The sequence below is a fragment of the Lagopus muta genome, chromosome 5 (assembly GCF_023343835.1).
Source record: "Lagopus muta isolate bLagMut1 chromosome 5, bLagMut1 primary, whole genome shotgun sequence".
Classification (NCBI taxonomy): Eukaryota; Metazoa; Chordata; class Aves; order Galliformes; family Phasianidae; genus Lagopus; species Lagopus muta.
In genome coordinates, this window is record NC_064437.1 from 49,618,396 (window position 1) to 49,631,656 (window position 13,261).

Here is a 13,261-nt window from a genome sequence, read left to right on the forward strand (position 1 = left end):
CATGACAGAGCCAAAAAGCAAAAGCAGGCTTCTTGAATCTAAAAATACTCAAATAACCTTCTTGGATTAAAAGTCCTATTCTAAAATGGGATAACGCTTATCACATTAGTGTCTGGCCACACCACCAGACACAGAAATGCAAGTCAAATATTCTTTCCCATTCTTCCACTAACTGTACACACATTGGCACAGTAGATTTTAGAACTCATAAGGTGTGGCAGAACCTGGCTGGAATCCCCTTCCTTGGTTTAGCGCAGAAAATTGCATTCAAGTCTCCCATCTCCCAGAAGCATGAGCTTGGGCTATCTGAGGACACCTCTTGAAGCTGTTCCATCATGTCTAATCAAGTATTCATTGCTGAGTACATATGAAATTGATTCTTTCTATTCCAGGGAATTCTTATTCCTCTACTGGGTCATCACATTATGAAACAGTCTGCATGCTGCAGGTAAGGCAGATGGAGAATTGTCTGGTTTGTGAACCTGCTAAGCCACAGGGGATCGGCAGCTCAGCACTGGGAACTCACTTTTAGACACTGAAATATGAGGTATCTACATTCTTCTGTGGGCATAAATGCAGTTAGGATCAGATAACAGTTGATAGCTAAAGGAAATAACTTGCTTAAAGGCAATGTTATACTAGAAAGTTTTTTACTTTGTCACACTACCCTGTTCGTTGGGATTTTTTGGATGTTTCTTCTTCTGTTGTTGTTGTTTTGTTTTGAATAAGATATCTGGGAATTTCTTCTTTGACAATACAATATTGTCTAGATATCAAACAGGAAATTAAGTCTTCCAGCTAAGGTGAAATTCAAGAATTATTCCTGTTGAACAGTGAACTCTAATGCGAGTTCCTATTTAGAAAAAATGAGTTGGAAATTCCAGCCTCATTAAAATAAACACAGAGAACCCTGCCTTAAAAGCTGCTTGTTACTTTCTCAGAATCAAAAGACTTAGAAAGGTCACTTATTCCAACCCCATGCCTCAAAGCAAGATTAACTAAGATGTTTTTGCTTTATCTCCAGAGATGGAGATTTCAAATCTCTCCAGGAAATTCACACTGATGCTTCAAAATCTCCACTGTTAAGAAGTCTGTCTTAATGTTGGAGAATCCTTGGTGCAGCTGCAGTTGTCTACACCTTGTTGTATCTACTATGACATGGGGAAGAGATTGTTCCTTTTCCTTTTTACAATAGCCTTTTACATAGAGAAGACGACTTACGTCAATCATTAAGTTAGGAAAGGCAATAAGCACAAACTGAAACAGAAACACAAGCAGCTTTGACTGAACATGAGGAAAAACTTCTTTTCTGTGAGGGAGACTGGAATGAGTTGCTCAGAGAAGCTGGAGTCTCCTCTCCTGGAGATATTCAACACCTACCTAGGACTGTGTCCAGGCAATGTGCTGAAGAGAATTTTGCTAGAGCAGCGAGGCTGTATGAGATGATCTCCAGACATCCCTTCCTACCTCAACCATTCTGTGATTGCCTTATTCTGTGAAAACAAGTAAGGCCAATTGAACAAGTAATTCTTATGTTCACAGCATTTTTGCAAGTAATTTAGGAAAAAGATACAGCATGGCTATATAAATTGTCTACTTTTGCAAACAATCAAGTGTTATTGCAATACTATATTTTAACTCCATACTGTAATTTGCAAAAATGCTGGTATATTATTTATGTCTGTCCTTGCTCTCTTCAGCATTTTAAACACTCGAGTCAGTCCGTCATTTTAAATATAGCTACATTTCTGCAGAGGTATTATTACCATCTCAACAAAGGAAGCACTAACAGCATAAATTCTGCTTAAGTTCCAAAAATGGATGCCAGAACAATAATAAATTGGTTGAAATAAATTTCCTTAGTCCCTCACAAGGCACCTTTCATAAATATTTTATAAGTGGCAAAATCTGCTGTCATAACAAGGTCTTAGCCTATTCCAGCACATTTTTACATATTCTCTAAATACTGGTGCATGAAAATCCCCACAGAATTGGTCTCTGTATGAAATTGTTGGGAATTACAGTGCATCGGATTTGAATTTCCAGGAGAAATTTCGCATTCATCACGGTAAACTTTGTATTCCCCTAGTTTAGATAAGTGATCTAAAAGGGTTCTATGCATCTGTTTTCTTTATTCTGCTGTCATGCTATGGTTCTGCTGAAGAGTACTCTTTCCTGCCTCATTCTTCTTGTAGTAATGCCACAAATATTCAGTTGGAACTGAAATGTGTTTCTCAACTTTTACTGAATCATTAGGTCACTGGAGTTCTGTTATATATTACGAGAATAAGATATTATTAACACACTGCACTAACCAGAGTCCTTTGACCCCCCGCCATGACACCTTTGCTACTTCATCCATTTTCTCAGTATTTACTTAGAAGATGCAGGAAGACTATCACCAGAAAAATTTATGTAGGTATGACTTTTCTAAAATAAGTTATTTCCTTGAATTAGTCTATAACATTTCATTTCAATGTCAGTCTTATGCTTCTTGTGACTGCAGCTCTTTATGAACCATTTTAATGAATTTCTGAATCATTAATCAGCTCCTCCTACCTTGCTGGAACACTGCAGTCAAAAAAGGTGCTATGTTCCTAAAGCCTAACTCCACACGTGCCTTGCATCAGCTGCCAGCCCCATGTGCAGCCAGGACATCATGCAGTATGTCATTGCTCTGTTGGCAACAGCCACAAGCTGTTACTGAAGACTTCCAGTGCTCCCAGCTATTCTTCCTTCATGAAGCAGAAGCATTAAGAAGGTATTGAGGTGAAGGTCAGCCTTTTTATCCAGGTAACAGTGAAAAGAGAAAAGGTAATGGCTTTAAGTTGCAGCAGAGGAGGTTCAGGTTGGATATTAGGAAAACTTTCCTCTCAGAAGGAATGCTGATGCACTGGCACAAGCTGCCCAGGGAGGTGGTGGAGTCATTGTCCCTGGCGGTGTTCAAGAAACAGATATGGCTCTGATGAATACGATCAGTGGGCCTAGTGGTGATGGGTTGACAGTTGGACTACATGGTCTTATGGGTCTTTTCCAACCTTAATGATTCTGTGATTCTAAGGTGAATTACAGTTATGTCTCAGGTCTACAATGGCAAGTTGTTTAGCTAATATATCTGCAATGGAAAAGCAAGGCCCAGTCAGATCTAAGTAAGCAGCCAAGGTGAAGTGATAACACAGTACAAGTTTTATGCTTATAGAAATAACAGGACAGTAGGACAGCATAAACATTTATAACAATGCCAGGAGAAAATCCAGTCTGCTTCCTAAATGAGAGCATTGACTTTTCTCTCTGCAATAATCTAGATGAACAAAGGCTACTGGGAAACAGGAATAATGTTCCCAAATACCCATTTATCCTGCATGTCACCCAATTCTGGTGTGACTCATGTCCCTAGTTAGGCACAGACTACAGATTACATAATTAAGGCCCTACAGATGTAATTATTTTGTGATCTGTCTCTGCCCTGAGGGGAGGCTAGCATCAGTTGTCAGATGATTCTGGTGAGCCAGTTTGTTACCAGCATAACTTCAGATTCCAAACAGTCTTTGGAGCACAAGCCCAGACAGGGATCTGATCTGACGTTTGGATCTAAATGATTGGAGATGTTGGGAAGAAAATGTAGGGAAATGTAAGGAAGAACACAGTTCTAGAAAGTTGAAAGCAGTCACATAGCTAACACACTTCCAGGTAATGGCCCATCAGTTACGGTATTTGTCATAAGCCAAAATAAATCCTGATTCAGCAAAGCAATCCACCACTGGACTCCACTAATATCTAAAATGTCATTCTGTGGGGACTTATAGGTGTGTTATGGTTTAGATATCAGTAGCATTTGACAATCTCAGCTACCCCTCCACAAATCTACTAACCTGTCAAAGCTCTGTATTTACAGTGGCATTTAAACATCCATGTTAAAATATGCAGAGCATTACTGCAAATGCACTGCAACTGCAGACACTGATATATCTATATTTTGACATTTACACGCTATTGCTTTATGTGGCCACAGTAATACAGATGTCCAGAACACAAACACTTGTCAAAATTCACTTTCTAACTTCATGATGTGTTTTTCTTTTTCCACTTGCCTGCCTCACTGGGGGATTAGCAGCGCTGATGACTTAGAGACAATAGATCTCTGTCCAAGGGTTCAAGGTAACATTGTCACGGAGCAGATGTAGGACAGATTAGCTTGAGACTGTAGGAAGACGGTCCTAATAATTAGGAAGAACTATAAATACATAGTAGGGATCTAGCTAGAAATGTCAGCTGATTAGATACGGGATGCAAGCAGGAACCTAAGACTGAGCTGGAAAGGACCTGGCCAGATTCCAGGCTGAGAAGGAGGCAGATACAGGACAGGGGAGTCCCAAGAGAGTCCCAGACCAAGTCTGTATTTTCACAGGAACACACAGTTATCACTTGCTGATTAGATGGGCTGCCTAAATAGAACCTAAAGAGGAGGAGCTTGTGCAGGCACCACACTCAGTCCAGCACTCCAGACTCAGCTGTGGAATTCCTTTTTTTCCCTTTTAAACTTTGCCTTAATATCAGAGCCAGACAATCACAATTTGACCTCCTCTGTGAAAGTCTCCTGCCATATTGTAAAAACCTTGCTTATATCCAATTTCAATTTCCCTTCTTTCAATTTGAAACCATTTTCCCCTGCCCTATCAAAATAGACCTTCTAAAGAGTCTGTTCCCTTCCTTCTTACAGCTCACCCTTTAAATACTGAAAGACTGCTCTCAGGTCCCCCTGGAGCCATCTATTCTCCAGGCTGAACAGCCCCAGCTCTCTGTCTGTCCACACAGAGGAGATGTTCTGTCTCATGGATCACATTTGTGGACATCCTCTGGATATGCTCTAGCAGATTCATGTCTCTCCTGTACTGAGGATTCCACATCTGGATGCAGTAATCCAGGTGAGGTCTCACCAGTGCAGAGCAGATGGGCAGGATCACCTCCCTCACCCTGCTGACCGTGCTTCTTTTGATGCAGCCAAGGATACAGTTAGCTTTCTGGGCTGTGAGGGCACATTGCTGGCTCACGTCCAGCTTACCAAGTCCTTTCAGCAGGGCTGTGATAAATCCTTTCATCCTCCAGCTTGTACTGACAGTGGGAGTTGCCATAATCCAGGTGCAAGAACCTGCACTTGGATTTGTTGAACCTTATCAAGCCTACTGCTCAGCCTATCTAGGTCTCTCTGAATGGCATCCAATCTCCCAGGCACGTCGCCTGCACCACACAGCTTGGTGTCATCTGCAAACTTGCTGAAGGTGCACTCGATTCCACTATTAATGTAATTAATGAAGATGTTAAAGAGCACCAGTCCCAGTACTGACGTCTGGGGGACACTACTTGCCACTGATCTCCATCCTAATATTGAACCACTGACCACCACTCTCTGGGTATGATCTCACAACCAGTTCCTTGTCCATTGAGCATTCCAACCATCAAACCCACATCTTTCCAATTTGGAGAGAAGGATGTTATAGGAGACTATGTCAAAAGCCTTAGTATCCCAGCATTAGGGTGCTTTCAGCTAAGTCACAGATTTAGGATCTTGAGGCCTTGTTCGTAAGTGCACTGGATGAGTACCAACCAAGAGCACCCTGTGACTGCACTAAATGCAGGTACCTTCAGGCTTACTCTGTCATGAGGTGGATTTTTTCAATATCCTAGAACTACATGCACCATGCCAATAATGCTTTGCTGTGCCCTATGGAAGCTTTACGTGGAGTGTCTAGAAGCAAAGTGGGGTAGTTACCATGCCTGGTGGAGTTAGAGACAAGCAGATAATCTGGAGAGAGCAGCAGGTCCAGGTCAGATCCTGGCAGCTCTGAGATGTGGCAGCAGACTGCAGATATTGCAAGAGGCAGCATAATGGTATCTGATCCATGGGAATGGGGAGTCTGTATGAGAAGAAGAGTAGACGAAATATTTAAAGTAAAAAAAAAAAAAAAGAAAAAAGAAAAAGAAAAAAAAGACTTAACTGCAAATGAAAGTAAGAAGAGATAAAACAGATCTTAAGGTGTCTGTAGTGCTTGATTTATATTTTTCTGCTTTAGCCTGACCAATGCCAGGAGAGAATATTTCCCAAACATCTGCTGTAAGTAATGTAGCTAACCACAGCTAATTGTACACATCTAGACATAGTCAAAGTGCTTCCTTGTTTACAACAGGCACTAAATAATACTTAAACTTATTACAAGGAATTGTCCCTTGGAAATTTTTTAGATCAAATTTTCCCCATGTTTAGATGGCTGGCCTAACTCGTTCACTTCTATAGCATAATTTTTAATTTTCACCCATGTAAGTTACAGTAGAATACTAACAGGACGATGTCTACTTGCCAAAGGACTCAGACCAGATCTCCAAGACAGCTGGTAGCACCTAATAGCTGTGTTATGTAACGGCTGCAGAAAATTCAGTTCCATCTGTGCATGAGAAGAATAAAAATACAGAACTGAAGACATCTCAGGTTTTGAGATGTGCAGGAAAAAGCCAAAACCAAAGGCTGTAATGTGTTGCGTCATGGTAAATGAGCACAGGAACAGAACTTCCTTTTGCCTAATATAGAAGGAGAAAGGAAGAAGAAAGACAATACATACAAGTCTGATGTCTAATGGGATGTTGGCCCAAAATAATTATAGGACCTAAACATCAAAAGAAATATATATTTGGGTGTGGCTTTTACTGAGCTAATTTCAATCCATTTTCCCATATTTTTAATTTCCAATAAATAAAACTGCAAATGAAGAGATTTTACTGACTTTCAGAAAGCTAGACTGTTCAAACAGCTGCAGCCACAGCACTTAAAGCAGCAGATAAAACTTTCACATGTTAAATGACATGACAATGGCTCTATATAGGCCACAACTGCAAAAACTTGGGTTCCTCCTTCACTGTTAAATGATGGTGTCAAAAATAATAGCAAAACTGCATGTACAGTCACACATCTTTCTCCTTCACCTTCCTATTCCCAAATCTCAGGCTGCTTTCTTGGAATGTATTTAACTTTCTGCCATGAATGCTGGCATCCCCAGTGCTGAGGACAGAAATACAGCAGAATATCTGAGTTCTTTTTGTTGATATACTATAGAGGTCATCAATTCAATTGCTCTTTAAAGGCCATCATATGCCAGCCCTGTGCTTTTTCCCTAAGGTGCAGCTCCTCTGCCTGTCCTCCATTGGGGCTTGATTGATGGCTGGATTGATGGCTATGCCTCACCACACAGCAAAGCCCAGTCTGTTCTCTTAGCCCTCTCCAGTAAGCCCTACATGCAGCTCACTCCCTGTGTGTTCAGGAAGGACACCATCAGGGACCAGTGTGTCACCAACAGGACAATTGCTACGAGCTACTCCCAGATATGTTCTTCCTCTATAGTAATTTGAGAGCACTCAGGGACTGAATCAAGTAATTGTTCTGGAAACAGAAAAAGCTTGGCAAAGAGTTTCTCAACCTCTCCTACCTGTTATGTATGCATCTTCTTGCTTGGAAATCACCAGCATGTGCAGTTCAGGATGACAGGCAAGATGGTTCTCAGTTTTATTTGTTGAGATATACCTGGAGCAAACAGGAAGAAGAATGTCGAAATGCTTTGCCTGACCTTGAGGGCATCTGCTTCTCACCTGGCGGTGGTGTATCCTTGCCAAGGATCTTGTTCTGAACAGAAATTTTCCACTGATCCTGCAAGGCAGTTTTGGAAGGAAGAGGAATTTTCTTAGCCTTCCCTCAAGGATCTTCATTTTCTCTTGTCTATCATAAAATGCACTTCTATGAAGTACAGAAGCCCAAGTTTCCATCCTAGTCAGAAGTAAGGGTCAGAAGTCCTGCCTTTCATCTTTACCAAAGGAAAAATTTTAAGTTTCAGGCACCTTTGCAGAGCATTTCTGAAGGTTTGCTTCTGGAGACAGCTTAGTGTGCTTCTTTGCTCTTTTCCCCAGCAGACTCCCTCTGTGCCTGGCAAATTCACCATGGCATATGCCACCAATACATCTCACAACAACTTCACATAGAGAGCTGATTCCCAGAACTGCTGTCCCGAGGGAGTTTGCCAGAGAAGAAACAATAGGCCATTTCCAGTGTTATTACTCTCTTGTTTCCTGCCTTCTCTGTAAAGCAGTCTTAAGAAGTTTGTACTTTGTAGAAGCAACCAGGCTAGCACCAAGGAGATGAAAGAAGAGACAGGATATGTCTGCAGAGCCATTGATGTCATCAGCTGAGGTATGGGCAGAGCAATCAAGCACTCTGGAAACAGACATCAGGAGAAAATATGATGAGTAAACAGAAAAGAAGAGGAGCTGAACGATTACGCCATGTTTCTCAGGCAGTAGGTAATACAATTGCTTTACAAATAGCTAGACCACTGTCACAGTAAGCACTCCTATCCTGTTAAAAAGCTTCAGATGTCTTGCCAGCAAAACAGAAAATGTTCACCCAATATGCAGTAGTATTAGCCATTTTTACCCTCCTTCCATCATTATTTCTTGTCAGAACACAGGAATCTCCACTCAAGCTCCTCCACTGCTCAATACAGCAGCATCTCTTCCTCTCCCTTACAACAATGCATGAAGGTTCTTTCCCCTCTGCCCCTTAAAAACCAAACATCTGGTCAGTCTAACCAGAGCTAGCTAAGTCCCTCCATATTCCCACTTCACTACTTCTCAATTCCCCTTTGGAGCAGTTCCACTTTGCTGTGGTACAAGCACTCCCACCTCCAAATATTTCACTCATTGTGGCTGAAAAAGAGAGGAGTAAGATGTTGTGAACAGAATCAACCTGCTGAAGGTCTCAGATGCTGCCTCTTAGTCAGAGCTTGGTATGACATACTAGCCACAGTTTCCATGAGTGTTTACATGGAAGTGGTTTGCTTTCTTTTGGCTGCCTGCTTGAGATTTGCTTTCTCTGTTTGTTTGCTTCCTTTCCTCAGTTCTCATCCCAAGCAAAAGTTTATTTGCAGTGGTATGCAGATCTCTCTTTGACCACTATAAAACCACACACAGGCTGCATTTCCTTTCTTCCTTTGTCTGAGCTGTCTTAAAGCTAGGTGCAAAGACAAACATCAGTGCGCTGTTCAAGTGCCTTTTCAACATGACAGAAAGCTTTTTCTTTCTTTCTCTTTTTTTTCTTTCTATCTCTTTCTTTTTTTCACTGACTTAGCATAAGGCTATTCAAAATCAGCAAACAGCTCTTTTATTCCCTCCTACCACACGCTAAGCAAGACGTTATCTCTCATCTTCTTCCAGGACATGCCACTGCCCTACCTATAGAGCTGTAGGAGCGTATGGCACAGCAAGCCCTGCATAAGGCTGCTCTCTATCAAGGCACAGGGCACCGTGGCATCCACACACCTCTCAGAGCTACAAGCTAAACCTCACATTACAGGCACAGTTTCTGCTGAGTCCCTCTGACTTTCCTTGCACTTCAAGCTCGAGTTGGCTTCCTTTGTGGAATTAGGGTAGGAGCAGCTACGTGCTTCAAAGCCCTACTTTACCCTTCCTGGATTCCAGTGAGGCAGTGGACCTGTGTCTGCATAAGTAAAATGTGAATGAATAAATCTATTTAAACATCACTGAAAAAAAGAATCATATTTCGTAATGAGAAAGGTAACCACTAGTGTCATGACGTTATTTTCCTTTTCCACTCAGTAAAGTCACTAAAACTAGAAGAAAAAAAAACACTAAATTCCCTTCTAGTTAAATGAGAGAAACTCTGCTGAATTCAATACTTCTGCACTGATGCATGAGAAAACATGCCCATGTTGTTTAAACTTTTAGGCTGGCACCTCTGCAAATTGTCAGAACTTGAATGCAAAGTCCAACCACTGCTGAGAAGGTTTGAGCTTTAAGCACCACATGGAGCAAACAGATCAAATCCAATCACCCCTGCAAAAACTGCAGTGAACAGTACTGGGGGCTTGACGTTCACATTTTAGAAATGTTTTCATAACTTACAGATTCCTGTAAGAATAAATTTTTGGTTGCATATTGACGTCATGACTTTTTTCTTTTAAATTAATGCAGCAATTCATCTGTGCTATTTTTTTTTTCATTCAAACTCCCGCAGAATCAGAACAGTCCCTGATGAAGAAAAAAACAAAAAAGGAAAAAATAAATTAAATACAAGCCTTGTTACAAAGTTAGTACTATCTGAAATTCTGCATCTAGTTACTGTTAATAGGGAAGCTATTAGCACATTTGGTCAAAGGTCAGGAAACAGCAGGAGCTAGTTTGTAAGTTCGCTGTAGTGAATTAATAGATACAAATGGAAATGTGATTGGAAAATATTTTCTCTATGTCAAACAAAATTCACCTTACCAGCAAATCTCAGAAGCAGCAGAAGTATTCTATGCCCTGGAACAAACAGCCCAGCAAGTCTGATCTTGTACACACTGAATTCAGTGGGAGTTATTCCAGTAGGTTCTCCGGAAATCTTAACCACTCAAACGAAACATAAGCAAAAATAAAACCTATTTAGAATCAATGTTTTAACAGAAAACTTGACATCTTATTGATTTACACAAGATACTCAAAGGCCTGTGGAAGAGAAATCTCCCTTATCCTGCCAAAAGGCAAAAAATTCCCTGCTTTGCATGGATGAGGATTCTACCAGTGCTGGCACCTTGGAGTGCAACCATAGGGTAGGGAAGTACATTTGCACAGCAAACAAAGCAGTAAAATGCCTGGGTTTTGTTCTGAACCACGAACCAGTCATGACTTACATGAACTCCCAATTCCATGCAATTACACCCCAGTTTCTTCCAACTCCCAGAATATAAATGGTAGTCACAAAGCCTTCGCTACTACATACCTGAGAATCACAGCCCAGAAACCACCTTCAGACCTCCCTGAAGTTATTGTGCAGCCAGGATCCTTAAAGAGCCTGCAAGTATTAGCACAGGTAACCAGTAGTTGGCAAGCAACTTGATTTTTAATTTGCATACTTTTTTTCAAAATTCTGTCTCAGCAAGCTGATCTGGACATACCATTCAAATTTTAAAGAGTTACAAGCGTTTTTCTTTCCAGATGCCCTTAGAACTTAGCTGGCAATAATGTCAATAGCGTTATGTAAGGATAGTACACCTGCCTATTTGCCAACAGAAAATTAATTGAGCATGAAACACTGTTTAGACACCAAACGGTGAAATTTCTCCTCAGTCTCTGTTCCTCTACTCACTTTCCAAAGAGATCATGCCTGTGGTCTTGGCAGATGCTTTCCATTCTATTCCTGAACAGAGATCTCTATGGATCTGCTGTGGGCATAAACATGCATTCGTAAGAGAGGCAGCTATAGATTCTGTGGCAGAGAAGCAAGATGATACTAAGAAAAGCTAATAGGAAAGTTGTGGAACAATTTCTGCACATTCCATTGCCTTTTCAGTTATTGCCATCAGAAAACATTTGATCAGTGGTTCATTTATATTAATCTATCACACACACACACAATAAGAAACAAGATTGAAACCAGTAATGAATAGAAGTCTGCAGACCTCTGTAGATTCAGAGGTGTCCCAAGGGGTAGGCTAGTTATATAAAAGGATGAAATTCAAATTATTCTACTCCATGCAAATAAAATCCAGCAAAATACCAGAAATAGGCTCCTTAAAGTCAAAGGAAAACATCATGAGACAGGAAAATAGGCTTTCAGAATGACCATGCTTACATTCCTCGTGAAGAAATGGATTCTGTGGGATGAAGAAATTCTGTGGAGTGACCTTTGGCCTCTTCAATCCTGGAAAGAGATACACAGGCATGCCAGCAGACTCCTCCAACGCTGACATCCCCACCTCTCCACAGCACCAAAGTCTTAAGGCCCCTGCTCTCCTGCCGATAAGAGCTCCTCAGCTTCCCAGAAACAGCAAGGCAGAATGCACAGTACTGCCTGCATAGCTGGAACAGTCTCTCCTGCGGTCCACAACTGTGACCCACACAGGTTTACAGCAAGAACTACTTAGCCCTTGCTATAGTTAACCAGCTCACAAACACTGATATATATTTTGGTGCGAAAGTTGTTCAAAGCAGGCATTGAGAGCACTAAAGAATTCCCCTGCATCACTTCCTCTGCTCCACTCCATCCTCTACTTCCTCTGCTCCACTGCAAGGCAATAAAACTGCAATCCAGTAGCAATTAATGCAGACTTATTTGATTGCTCTGCCTCCTGTATAGCACTCTGTCTGTCTTTGACATTATTGCTTCTCCAAATCAATTCATTCCCACTGAACAACTCGAAGATCTGACAGTAGGATTCCAGCCAAAGCACATTCTCCAAATGGCATAAAACCAGACAATAAGAAGGGAGATTTTATAACGAAGAAAGAGTTATGGTGCAAGTTCACTTAAATTTGACATCAGGGAGTCCAGACATAATCTACAACCACAGGAGACTGGCATCCGATTAACTCTTCTGCTTGCACAATGCTGGCAGCTGTGCCTTCGGAAGTGCTCAGTCCTTTGGTTATTTGTCTGGGGAAAGTGGGTATGATATCATTACAGGAAGTCCAAATAAGCTGATAACCCCACTGTGTTTTCACACCTGGGGAAACTTGCTGTCTTTTAAGAATGTCAGGCCACCATCAGATTTGCCTGAAACCGGCCAAAGGGTGAGTGGGAAGTTGCTGGGAAATTGTTGATGCTGTGTAACAGATGACTGTATTAGTCACTAACATTATTCTGTTTAGACAGAGATTACCAAAATATAACAGCAGTAGTTTGTTAAAAAGTAAAGTTAGTGCTGGAATTGTTTAATGAGGAACCAGCTTCTATAAACACAGATTTCTCGGGATCTCTATATAATTTGTATATAATTTGTCAGGGCAGTGAAAGCTTCTTGAACAGATGGCTGTTCAAAACGCAATGATTTAAGCATTACAGCATTAGGTAAAAGTCACACACTGTACAAGAAAGCTTGAATTATTCTCTACAGAAAACTTATTTCCATTTGTCAAGCTCCCATCATCCTCTGCCTTTTCTGTCCTGGCATTCAGTAACTAATCAAACTTACATTCAGCTCTCTGTATTTCAAAGGAAGTCAGTGTGAAGGAGAACAGGCACTATAATGATTCAGCAAAACCAGAAGCAGTATGATTATCCACCACTACCCTATGGTTTTTCCAGCATCTGTAGTAAAATTCATACTGTAATTTAGTACAAATCTCTGGTGGCAACACTGCCTCAAGTAGCCCTGCTGGGGCTGCCAGTCACAGACTCCTTCTCCTGGCACGCTGCCCCAGGCCACTATGGCAGACCACACCAAGG

The 13,261-nt window shown here is 41.2% G+C and overlaps 1 long non-coding RNA gene across 5 annotated transcripts in view; it reads right to left on the reverse strand.

Moving 5' to 3' along the window:
* Positions 1-12,704, reverse strand: part of LOC125693581 (uncharacterized) — a 40,999-nt gene extending 28,295 nt beyond the window's left edge. The window contains exons 1-6 of one of the 5 annotated variants that reach the window (XR_007377161.1): positions 11,669-12,704; positions 10,817-10,888; positions 10,324-10,446; positions 9,961-10,086; positions 7,476-8,254; positions 5,771-5,915 (exon numbers count right to left, since the gene is read on the reverse strand). This is a non-coding gene — a long non-coding RNA (uncharacterized LOC125693581). Of the gene's footprint in view, positions 1-5,770; positions 5,916-7,475; positions 8,255-9,960; positions 10,087-10,323; positions 11,641-11,668 lie in introns of those variants that run through there. The other 4 variants (XR_007377159.1, XR_007377162.1, XR_007377158.1 and 1 more) reach the window with 4 other exon arrangements.
* Between the last annotated feature and the right edge of the window lie 557 nt (positions 12,705-13,261).